General features: G+C 43.6%; 1 long non-coding RNA gene across 2 annotated transcripts; it reads right to left on the minus strand.

The window, feature by feature from the left end:
- LOC135543000 (uncharacterized) lies at positions 1-12,542 on the minus strand. 2 transcript variants are annotated; one of them, XR_010456161.1, is made up of 3 exons: positions 12,307-12,542; positions 3,481-3,531; positions 1-24 (listed from the first exon to the last, which is right to left on the minus strand). It is a non-coding gene; the product is annotated as an uncharacterized LOC135543000 (long non-coding RNA). The 2 variants fall into 2 exon arrangements; XR_010456162.1 differs by lacking the exon at positions 1-24 and adding an exon at positions 906-921.
- Between the last annotated feature and the right edge of the window lie 614 nt (positions 12,543-13,156).

Here is a 13,156-nt window from a genome sequence, read left to right on the forward strand (position 1 = left end):
GCAGACATTGGCCAAACAGCCCATCTACAGAATATAGAGAACACAGCAGAACACATCAGAACACATCAGAACCTTCTCCTGCTGGGGCAGCAGAGACTGGCCAAACAGCCCATCTACAGAATATAGAGAACACAGCAGAACACATCAGAACACATCAGAACCTTCTCTCCTGCTGGGGCAGCAGAGACTGGCCAAACAGCCCATCTACAGAATATAGAGAACACAGCAGAACACATCAGAACACATCAGAACCCTCTCCTGCTGGGGCAGCAGAGACTGGCCAAACAGCCCATCTACAGAATATAGAGAACACAGAACACATCAGAACACATCAGAACCCTCTCCTGCTGGGGCAGCAGACTGGCCAAACAGCCCATCTACAGAATATAGAGAACACAGCAGAACACAGCAGAACACATCAGAACCCTCTCCTGCTGGGGCAGCAGACTGGCCAAACAGCCCATCTACAGAATATAGAGAACACAGCAGAACACAGCAGAACACATCAGAACCCTCTCCTGCTGGGGCAGCAGAGACTGGCCAAACAGCCCATCTACAGAATATAGAGAACACAGCAGAACACATCAGAACACATCAGAACCCTCTCCTGCTGGGGCAGAGACTGGCCAAACAGCCCATCTACAGAATATAGAGAACACATCAGAACACATCAGAACACATCAGCCAAACACATACAGAACCACTCTCCTGCTGGGGCAGCAGAGACTGGCCAAACAGCCCATCTACAGAATATAGAGAACACAGCAGAACACATCAGAACACATCAGAACCCTCTCCTGCTGGGGCAGCAGAGACTGGCCAAACAGCCCATCTACAGAATATAGAGAACACAGCAGAACACATCAGAACACATCAGAAGCCCCTCTCCTGCTGGGGCAGCAGACTGGCCAAACAGCCCATCTACAGAATATAGAGAACACAGCAGAACACATCAGAACACATCAGAACCCTCTCCTGCTGGGGCAGCAGACTGGCCAAACATCCCATCTACAGAATATAGAGAACACAGCAGAACACATCAGAACACATCAGAACCCTCTCCTGCTGGGGCAGCAGACTGGGCAAACAGCCCATCTACAGAATATAGAGAACACAGAACACACACATGCATGCACATAAACACATGCACGCGCACACAACTATGGTGATGTACTATGGAGATGTACTATGGAGATGTACTATGGTGATGTACTATGGAGATGTACTATGGTGATGTACTATGGTGATGCACTATGGAGATGTACTATGGTGATGCACTATGGAGATGTGCTATGGTGATGTACTATGGTGATGCACTATGGAGATGTGCTATGGTGATGTGCTATGATGCACTATGGAGATGTACTATGGTGATGCACTATGGAGATGTACTATGGTGATGTACTATGGAGATGCACTATGGAGATGTACTATGGAGATGTACTATGGAGATGTACTATGGTGATGTACTATGGTGATGCACTATGGAGATGTACTATGGTGATGTACTATGGAGATGCACTATGGAGATGTACTATGGAGATGCGCTATGGTGATGTACTATGGTGATGTACTATGGTGATGTACTATGGTGATGTACTATGGTGATGTACTATGGTGATGTACTATGGAGATGTGCTATGGTGATGTACTATGGTGATGTACTATGGAGATGTGCTATGGTGATGTACTATGGTGATGTACTATGGTGATGTACTATGGTGATGTACTATGGTGATGTACTATGGTGATGTACTATGGTGATGTACTATGGTGATGTTTGTGTGTTTGTAGATGTGCGAGTGGGTCTCGATGAGTCATCGCCCAGCTCTATTCTCTCTCTCACCCATTCTCTCTCTCTCTAACATACACATGGGGGAGAGACACTGCCGTCAGCCGGGTGATGTCACTGTTGCCATGGAAACGGTGGGAAAGAGACGTGATTGGTTAAGAGCAAGTTGACGGAGAGAGGCCGTGTGTTTACACACTGATGCTCAGAGTGTGCCTCATCATACTTGAAGGCACACACGCTCACACACGCTCACACACACATTTGCACACATGCAGTTCTGGAGACAAAAATCAGGAAACACATGACAACTGCCATTAAGTTAATTGAGTATGAATAATGTAGATTTCCTATGAGACAGTAGACAGCAGAACACCTGCCCATCACAACAGTTGAACTGGTTAACGTCATTATATGCATGAAGTCCCAAATGTCACCCTATTCCCTATATAGTGCACTACTTCTGCCCAGGGTCCAAGGGGGGTTGAGACAAGGGGGATGAGACAATGAGACAAGGGGGTGGAACAAGGTGAGTGAAACAATGGGGGATGAGACAAGGGGGTTGAACAAGGTGGGATGAGACAAGGGGGTTGAGACAAGGTGGGATGAGACAAGGGGGTTGAGACAAGGTGGGATGAGACAAAATTGCAATTGGCTCAGAACAGGGCAGCACAGCTGGCCCTTGGATGCACACAGAGAGCTAACATGAATAATATGCATGTCAATCTCCTGGCTGTAAGTGGAGGAGAGATTGACTTCATCCCTACTTTTATTTATGAGAGGTATTAACATGTTGAATGCACCGAGCTGTCTGTCTAAACTACTGGCATACAGCTCGGACACCCATGCACACCCCACAAGACATGCCACAAGAGGTGTCTTCACAGTCCCCAAGTCCAGAACAGACTATGGTAGGCACACAGTACTACATAGATCCATGACTACATGGAATTCTATTCCACATCAAGTAACTGACGCCAGAAGTAAAATTACATTTTAAAAACAGATTAAAAAACAACTTATGGAACAGCGGGGACTGTGAAGCAACACAAACATTAGCACGTACGCACGCGCGCATACACATGGAATTAGTATTGTAGATATGTGTTAGTGGTGGAGTAGGGACCTGAGGGCACACAGTGTGTTGTGAAATCTACGAATGCATTGTAACGTTTTAAAACTATATAAACTGCCTTAATTTTGCTGGACCCCAGGAAGAGTAGCTGGTGCTTTGGCAGCAGCTAATGGGAATCCATAATAAATACAAATACCTGATCTCGACTCCTGCCTACCTTCCATCTTTGAGGACATGTATTTCCACTATTAGAGAGGTCACTCGACCATCTTGTCAACATAATAAAAAATCTTTGTAAAGCGTCAAAGTCTCTTCCTGTTTCTGTTTCAACTTATTGATAAATTACTGTTACTGATTGGCTGGAGGCTACACACCTGATTTCCCAGGTCTAGACCACAGACTGATTGGACATTTGTGTAGCCTCCAGCCAATCAGTAACAGCTGAAATGGAAACAGGAAGAGACTTTGGCGCACGAGAACTAAGAATTTGACACCCCTGTCTTATTAAAGAACTGCCAACACCTCCCAGAGTGTCTGGTGACAGTGAGAGGATTGTATAGTGAGACGACATGAAGAAGATTGGTTAGATAGAGAGATGGTGTTATGTCATACTGACCATCTGAGCATGGTTGGTCTCTGGGGCAGAGCTTCTTCTCAAACAGACAGCCTGGGAAGCACATGGAGAGGGGGAGGAGAAAGAGAGAGAGAGAGGAAAAGAGAGAGAGAAAGAGGGAGGGGGAAGAACAGAGAGAGATGGAGAGGGAGGAAGAGACAGAGGAGGAAGGAGAGAGAGATTTTCTATTATTTCAGATTTTCTGGCAATTGACAACATGTCATGACAATAATGTACCCTTGAATTAAACGGGGGAGGGAAATGAGAGAGCGAGTGAGAGAGAATTTAAGAGCTGTTAAATTCTATAACCACCTAAAAAGAAGCGATTCCCAAACTTCCATAACAAAGCCATCACCTACAGATGGATGAACCTGGAGAAGAGTCCCTAAGCAAGCTGAGGACACTAAGCAAGCTGGTCCCAGGACTCTGTTCACAAACACAAACAAAGCCCCAGGACAGCAACACAATTAGACCCAACCAAATCATGAGAAAACAAAAAGATAATTACTTGACACATAGGAAAGAATTAACAAACAAAAAACAGAGCAAACTGGAATGCTATTTGGCCTTAACAGAGAATACACAGTGGCAGAATACCTGACCACTGTGACCGACTTTTGAGAAAGGTCGCCGTAGGCAGACCTGGCACTGAAAAGAAGACAGACTATGTGCTCACTGCCCCACAAAATGAGTTGGAAACTGCGCTGCACTTCCTAACCTCCTGCTAAATGTCTGACCATAGTAGAGACACGGTGCATTAGGAAAGTATTGACCCTTTGACTTGTTCCACATTTTGTTAGATTACAGCCTTACTCTAAATTGGATTAAATAAAGCATTTTCCTCATCAATCTACACACAATACCCCATAATGACACAGCAAAAATAGGTTTTTAGACATTTTTGCAAATGTATTAAAGATTTAAAAAAAAACATTAATACCTTATTTAAATAAGTATTCAGACCCTTTGCTATGTTTCCATTGATCATCCTTGAGATGTTTCTACAACTTGGATTGGAATCCACCTGTGATAAATTCAATTGATTGGGCATGATTTGGAAAGGCACACACCTGTCGATATAAGATCCCACAGTTGACAGTACATGTCAGAGCAAAAACCAAGCCATGAGGTCAAAGGAATTGTCCGTAGAGCTCAGAGACAGGTTTGTGTCGAGGCACAGATCTGGGGAAGGGTACCAAACTATTTCTGCAGCATTGAAGGTCCCCAAGAACACAGTGGCCTCCATCTTTCTTAAATGGAAGATGTTTGGAACAACCAAGACTCTTCTTAGAGCTTGCTGCCCGGCAAAACTGAGCAATCGGGGGAGAAGTGCCTTGGCCAGGAAGGTGACTAAGAACCCGATGGTCACTCTGATAGAGCTCCAGAGTTCCTCTGTGGAGATAGGAGAACCTTCTAGAAGGTCAATCATCTCTGCAGCACTCCACCAATCAGGCATTTATGCCAAAAGGCACCTAAAGTACTCTCAGACCATGAGAAAACAGATTCTCTGGTCTGATGAAAGCAAAATTGAACTATTTGGCCTGAATGCCAAGCATCACATCTGGAGGAAACCCTGCACCATCCCTATGGTGATGCATTGTTTTGGCAGCATCATGCTGTGGGGATGTTTTTCAGCATCAGGGACTGGGAGACTAGTCAGGATTGAGGGAAAGACGAACGGAGCAAAGTACAGAGAGATCCCAAATGAAAACTTGCTCCAGAGCGCTCAGGACCTCAGACTGGGGTGAAGGTTAATCTTCCAACAGGACGACGACCCTAAACACACAGCCAATAGAACACAGGAGTGGCTTCAAGACAAGTCTATGAATTTCCTTGAGTGGCCCAGCCAGAGCCCGGACTTGAACCCGATCGAACATCTCCTAAGAGACCTTAAAATAGCTGTGTAGCGACGCTCCCCATCCAACCTAACAGAGCTTGAGACGATATGCAGAGAAGAATGGGAGAAACTCCCCAAATACAGGTGTGCCAAGCTTATAGCGTCATATCCAAGAAGACTCGAGGCTGTAATCGCCGTCAAAGGTGCTTCAACAAAGTACTGAGTAAAGGGTCTGAATACTTATGTAAATGTGATATTTCAGTTGTTTATTTTTAATACATTTGCAAAAAAATCTAAAAAGCTGTTTTTGCTTTGTCATTATGAGGTATTGTGATGTCATTATGGGGTATTGTGATGTCATTATGGGGTATTGTGTGTAGATTGATGAGGGGGGGGATTGAACACACATATATATATATATACTAGAATAAGGCTGAAGGTCACAACATGTGGAAAAGATCTGAGGGTCTGAAGACTCTCCGAATGCTCTGTATTTCCCTCAGATTACACAGACCCACCAAGAATATGAAAACAAATCCACATTCTGATAAACTCCCATATCTACTGGGTGAAATACCACAGTGTGCCTTCACAGCACAGCAGCAGTATTTGTGACTTGTTGCCACAAGAACAGGGCAACCAGTGAAGAACATTATTTTCCCTTGTATACTTTAACAATTTGCACATCATTACTAAACTCTATATAGCCATAAAATGACATTTGAAATGTCTCTATTCATATGAAACTTTTGAGTGTAATGTTTACTGTTAATTTTTTACTTCACTTGCTTTGGCAATGTAAACATATGTTTCCCATGCCAATAAAGCCCTTTGAATTGAAAGAGGGGGTTGTGTTGGATGGCAGACTGTGTGTGTGTGTGAGATATATATATATATATATATATATATATATATATATATATATATATAAAGGAGGTAATGGGCGACCTTTACAGATCTCCAGTCTGCTTGGGGAGGAAACACGGCCAGATGTGACACAACACGGCTGTACACACTGAGTGTGTGTGTGTGTGTGTGTGTGTGTGTGTGTGTGTGTGTGTGTGTGTGTGTGTGTGTGTGTGTGTGTGTGTGTGTGTGTGTGTGTGTGTGTGTGTGTGTGTGTGTGTGTGTGTGTGTGTGTGTGTGTGTGATGTGTGTGAGTGAGTTTGCATTCATGATTATGTGTGTACTGTATTACAAAAACAGAAGCGGGAGACAGACTGGCCTAGAGGGCTGTCTCTCTGTGGGGAAAACAATAACATTCCCCAGACACAAAGACAAGATCACAGACAAGACAAGATGAAACATAGACAAGAAAACAGAGCATGTCTTTCCGTGCAGCAGAATCAGTATTAGTTGTCTTTCAAATACTTTAGCTGCATATGATTGAGTTTGCCTGGCGCCGAGCAACGGAACCAATTAAATATTTGCGACGGTCCAAGCCCCGCCCATCTGCCACTTCAGGCAGGCTCAATCAAAGGCTCAAAGTATTTGAAAGAAGTCAGATACTATTTGAATCCATGTCTGGATATATCTGCGATATGATGACTAATACACACTGTATCCCTCCCTTTCTTCACACTCCTCTCTCCCTTCCTCTGTCCATCCCTCTCTCGTCTGTCTGCAGCAGCAGCAGGGGAGATTGTTGCCAAGCTAGAGTTCATCACAGACTGGACAAACCACTAGTGCACTGCCCCCGAGCCCCAAGAGCATGTCAATCAATCAACCGCATGCAAAAATACAGACTATCAATCCCAGGGGCTAGGTCATAGTACATCTCTTGTTCTAGTAATGAGTATTGCTGTATCCTACATCTAAGAGAATATACTTTGGCCCTGCATTCTAGGCCTATTCTTAACTGTTGTACAGCACTGTGTTGTATCACGTATTTTGCATTCTATCAGTTGGTGTGACCTTGTGATGTCATCTATGGAATTGTCCATTGTGTTCTACCTCAAGAAACTCAAGATGTGAAATAAGACCAATAAACTGAAGTGATCTGGGTTGTAAGTATCATAGCAACAGTAATTTCAAACTGAGTGGCGTAATTCTCTGGGCTGTTTTTTTGTTATTTCAGCTGTTCAGAAATATGAGGGAGAGATGTAACACACAACACAAGTTCATCGGGATTCTACGTTCTTTCTGGGGAAGAGGCATGTACTGTAAGCTGATTATGTGTATCCCACAACAGTCAATAAAAGCTATTACAGCAGTCAATAATTAGCACAGCACTGTATCATGGCAACATGTGCTGCATTGCGCTGTATACATGCATGAGTCAGAGCTCCATAAACAAAGGAGTTCCAAACAGCATGGACATAATTATCACCTTGGATGTTTCCACCCCACACACACTTTATGAATTCAATCCCATAATTAAACTCAGTCACATGACTGGGTGTTTCCTGTTCTTTCTCCACAATGATCTGAGTTTGTTTTCCTCCATCTCCCTCATAATCTCCCCCTCAAACTCTCTTTCTCCCTCTCCCCCTCAAACTCACAAACTCTCTCTCTGCCTCACAAACTCTCTCTCTGCCTCACAAACTCTCTCTCTGCCTCAAACTCTCTCTCTCTGCCTCAAACTCTCTCTCTATCCGCTCTCAAACTCACTCTCCCCCTCTCAAACTCTCTCTCCCCCTCTCAAACTCTCTCTCCCCCTCTCAAACTCTCTCTCTCTATCCCCCCTCAAACTCTCTCTCTCTCTCTCTCTCTCAGCCTACAGATGCGCTACCTTAATTTGACCCTGCTTCTCACAGCAGGAAAATTAAATTGGAATTATGTGGATTATAATTAATGGAAATTTTTGTAGGGGTTGATACATTTTCCATTGGTGCAAATCAGGTGGGTATTAAATACTTTAGAAGCCTTTTAAAACCTTGAAAACACTAAAATTTGCAGAATACATCTCTGCGACAACAGTGATCAAATTAAGATAGCAGATCTGTACCGCTGGGAGTCAGGGCCTGGACAGAGGAAGTGGGGGAGCACTCTACAACACAAGGGCTATTTTTAATGTGTTACTGCAACTACAATCATATCCTTTCATATCTGAAATGACAATAAAGTAATGGGCTATAAGTACAGGGATAGAGTGAGGACAGACACGACATGTTGAGTTGAATAATGGTGAGTCTGGTGAGGCTTTGTCCATTTGAATTCTCTTTTATAGCTTCAGATAAGAGTCTGAATCTCAAATTGTACCCTGTTCCCTATGGGCCTTGGTCAAAAGTAGTGCACTATATAGGGAATAGGGCCCTGGTCTAAAGTAGTGCACTATATAGGGAATAGGGCCCTGGTCTAAAGTAGTGCACTTGTTATGCACTTGAGTGAGGACCCAAAAGCGGTTTAACAAAAACAGAGTTCTTTAATGAGAACACAGGAAAGACATAGATCCTCTTCAGACGTAGATAATGGCAAAAATAGACAACCCGCAGAGAGGGCGACAAATGAAACATAAAGTCCCTCTGATAAATAACAAGAGAGTCCCCTTCTTAGCAGCAGAGGAGAATAGCTGGGTTAGCGGCGACAGGCTGCAGGTCTCTCTGGGTAGGCGCGGGTCATAGAGGAACAGTGGTACCTGATCTCACGTAGCATCAGATGAACTGGACACAGTGCAAACGAAAGACAGTTAGCTGAGTACAGGATGCACCTGCCAGGCAGATTCCGACAGGATAGGACAAGGATGAAGCAAACGAGACGATAGCTTGCTTCTGGCATGAGAAACTCAAACGAGAATCTGACACCGAAAGTAGCAGGAACAGAGAGAGAAATAGAGACCTAATCAGAGGGAAAAAGGGAACAGGTGGGGAAAGGGTGAACGAGCTAGTTAGGGGAGATGAGGAACAGCTGGAGAAGGAGAGAAAGAGAAGGTAACCTAATAAGACCAGCAGAGAGAGACAGAGTGAAGAGAAAGAACAGGAACAAGACATAATAAGACATGACAGCACTATATAGGAATAGGTTCCTGGTCTAAAGTAGTGCACTATATAGGAATAGGGCTCTGGTCTAAATGAGTGTGCTATATAGGGAATAGGGCCCTGATCTAAAGTAGCGCACTATATATAGGGAATAGGTTCCTGGTCTAAAGTAGTGCACTATATATAGGGAATAGGGCCCTGGTCTAAAGTAGTGCACTATATAGGTAATAGGGCTCTGGTCTAAAGTAGTGCACTATATATAGGGAATAGGGCCTTGGCCTGAATTAGTGCACTATATAGGTAATAGGGCCCTGGTCTAAAGTAGTGCACTATGTAGGGAATAGGGCCCTGGTCTAAAGTAGTGTACTATATAGGGAATAGGGCCCTGGTCTAAAGTAGTGTACTATATAGGGAATAGGGCCCTGGTCTAAAGTAGTGTACTATATAGGGAATAGGGCCCTGGTCTAAATGAGTGTGCTATATAGGGAATAGGGCCCTGGTCTAAAGTAGTGCACTATATAGGGAATAGGGTGCCATTTGGGATGCAACCTTATATTTTACAGATTTAAAGGGGTAATATTAAACTTAGAAATGCCTCATGAGAATGTTGTACCCCATCAGAATCCAACATGATAAGCTTGATTTACTCCAATGTGAATGTAAACAAACACTGTATAGCCTCAAAACATGGTTAAAACTATCATTTGTATATAATTGATGGACAGAATTTGAGAGTGGTTCCATTTCTCCAGCCACACCATCCCTCAACTTTTTATCAAAACGGTGGCGGGAGCCCTCTTTGTTATTGTTTCAACTGCGGATGGCCCTTTTAATCTTCAGAAAACAGACTTGTTTTTGTCCTCCGAGGTAAATAGAATATAGACAGATGGCCATGACAGGTGATGCTATGGGCTGAAGTCACACACCACCTGTGTCTCACCTCTCACTGTGTGACAACCTGAGAAATGTAACACCCCACCAGATCTAACAAGTACCATATTGTGATTCATAACCATCAGTGCCACTGGATTTAAAGACTATTATAATCTGAATCATAACAATCAGTACCACCGGATTTAAAGACTATTATAATCTGAATCATAACAATCAGTACCACTGGATTTAAAGACTATTATAACAATCAGTACCACCGGATTTAAAGACTATTATAACAATCAGTACCACCGGATTTAAAGACTATTATAATCTGAATCATAACAATCAGTACCACCGGATTTAAAGACTATCATTATGTGATTCATAACCATCAGAATAGGTGAGTTATACTTGATACATACACGTGTATATGCCTCTTCAGCTTTGTTAGTGTTGTGCCTTAAACATGCTCAATAAATTGGTCTGGCCATCCAACAAAATCTCCAAATACATTAGAATGTATGCAGTTCTCACTCATTCCTGTTTATTCACATGGGGTGAAGCCGTATGAATGAAGGATCCTTCAGGTTCTGACTACAGTCGTGGTGGTGAGACACACCGATGGGATGCGCTACTATTGGTTTATTAGTTACCTGCAACAATGTTAGGCCTACTGTTTCACTTCTGATAACTCCACAAACCGGCATGTCAAAAGGAAGGCAGTCATAGCCAGTTAGCCAGTTAGACATGGTATATCAGATTCAGTCCATCAGATTGGGGACACACACGACTTGTAAGTCGCTTTGGACAAAAGCGTCTGCTAAATGGGATATATTATTGACACACACGGTAAGTAAGCAATAACCGTATTACAAGATAACCAACCGTGTCGAACAGCTGGAAATCAAGGAGGCAAAGTAATACATTTTCCCCTAGTGTGATGAACTAACAGTAGTCAGGTCTACATCTCACCAGAACTGAGTTAAGGTCAGTGTGTGTGCCTGCCTGTCTGCCTCCACAGCACAGGTTTAGCCTGCCCTACAGCACCGAAATGTCAAGCGGCCATCGACACAGAAAACAAGCGCACTGTTCTGAACCATCAGTGCTGAGTCTGTGTGTGAAGTCTGTCCATGATTCTAAAATGACTGGCTATAACCAACGCTCATGCCATTGACGTAGAGAGTATGTATGCACTGTCCATGGTACTGAAATGAGCGCGCAGGCGCTATTGATGTACAGTTCGAGGTGGTAGGATTGGCTGCAGCCTACATTGATAAACTGCCAGCAGTAGGCTGGCTACATTAGAACAGGATCCAACTTTAGTAATTGAACTACTAACCAGCCTGGAGGGCGTGAGGTCATGTGTGGTAAGCAAGTGGGTGGTTGTAATCGCAGTATTACAGAATGGGCCTTGGTAAACCTATGACAGTGGTTGCCTAGGTTGTCATTCAATTTCATTGCTTTGGGTTGACATTGCATCAATAGCCAAGTGCGTGTTGTTTAAACTTAGCGCAGTGCATTTTACACAAATCAAAATGACATCGTCATACACAAAAGCAAAAACACCAGACCTGTAGCCGACACAAAAACCAAACCCTAATCTTCTGACTTTTGAATGAGGTGAAGAAGCGCTCTCCCTCGCTCTCAAACAGTTTTGTTTTTATTGAGCGCGCCGAGCCAAGGCGTGGGGCACAGCAGGCTATTACTGGTCCTTGCTCCTCTATTATTGCGGAGAGGAGCTATGATGAATCATGCCTGACGCTGTTTTCGCAAAACCCATCATTCAATCCAAGCAGAAGTCTACAGCCTCAAGTCACTAATCAAACCAAGTGTATTGTGACGCAATTTCACATTCAGCCTACATAGCCTCCAATAACTGACATCCAGAATCTCTCAATTTCTTAACATTTGTAATGTAGAAGTAAATTCACGTTGTTTATAACGCTATGCTACAATGCACAAAAAAGCAAAACAGTATGGTGAATGATACTAAAATAATTTAGCATGTGGCTATATTCTTAGTTTCTATTCTGTCAAATCCAGTTTGAAGTAAGTAACAGAATATGGCTCATGGACCCCGTCAATATATTGCATTGATTTACTCACTATACGCTGTTGCCTTGGCTGAGATTTCTAAATGGCTGTGTATGTAGACCTGTTACCTGCCTCTGAGTGACTCAGTTCATTTTTCTCCCTTACCGTATCTGCTTGACATCCCGGTCTGATAGCACACCGCCATCACACATAACACGCTCCATAGTCGCTGAGATCCCATGGTTTTCCCCAAGACAGACAGAGCTGTTCAGCGGTGCGTTTTAAACCCTCATGATCCGTGTCAACTATCGGAGGGACTTTCTAATGTCGCACATCCACTTCGACTCCAAAGGAAGGACGTGGATTTTCGGCAGCAGAAGCGCACCAACTGTGAGTGCGACAGCAAGTGTTGCGAGAAATGTGTAAATCCCGGGATGCACGCTGCTTCGGATCAGGAACGGAAGGGGTTAGTCTGCATGGCTGGTTTACCTTTGGGAGACCCACCATTGCATCATAGCCCACTAGGCGAAATTAATAAAGTTCAAGTAATTTTTACCATGTATTCCTCAGTTCCTCTAAATATACTGAGGAAAAATATAAACGTAACATGTAAAGTGTTGGTCCCGTGTTTCGTGAGCTGAAATAAAAGATCCCAGAAATGTTCCACACTCACAAAAAGCTTATTTCTCTCAAATTGTGCACACTTGTTTTACATTCCTGTTGGTGATAATTTATCCTTTGCCAAGATAATCCATCCACCTGACAGGTGTGGCATATCAAGAAGCTGATTAAACAGCATGATCATTACACAGGTGCACCCTGTGCTGGGGACAATAAAAGGTCACTAAAATGTGCAGTTTTGTCACACAACACAATGTCACGGATTTTCGCAAGTTGAGTGAGCGTGTAATTGGCATGCTAACTGCAGGAATGTCCAACAGAGCTGTTGCCAGAGAATCAAATGTTCCTTTCTCTACCACAAGCCACTTCCAACCTCGTGGAACCACGCCAGCCC

This window comes from Oncorhynchus masou, chromosome 7, assembly GCF_036934945.1.
Source record: "Oncorhynchus masou masou isolate Uvic2021 chromosome 7, UVic_Omas_1.1, whole genome shotgun sequence".
In the NCBI taxonomy this organism is placed as follows: Eukaryota; Metazoa; Chordata; class Actinopteri; order Salmoniformes; family Salmonidae; genus Oncorhynchus; species Oncorhynchus masou.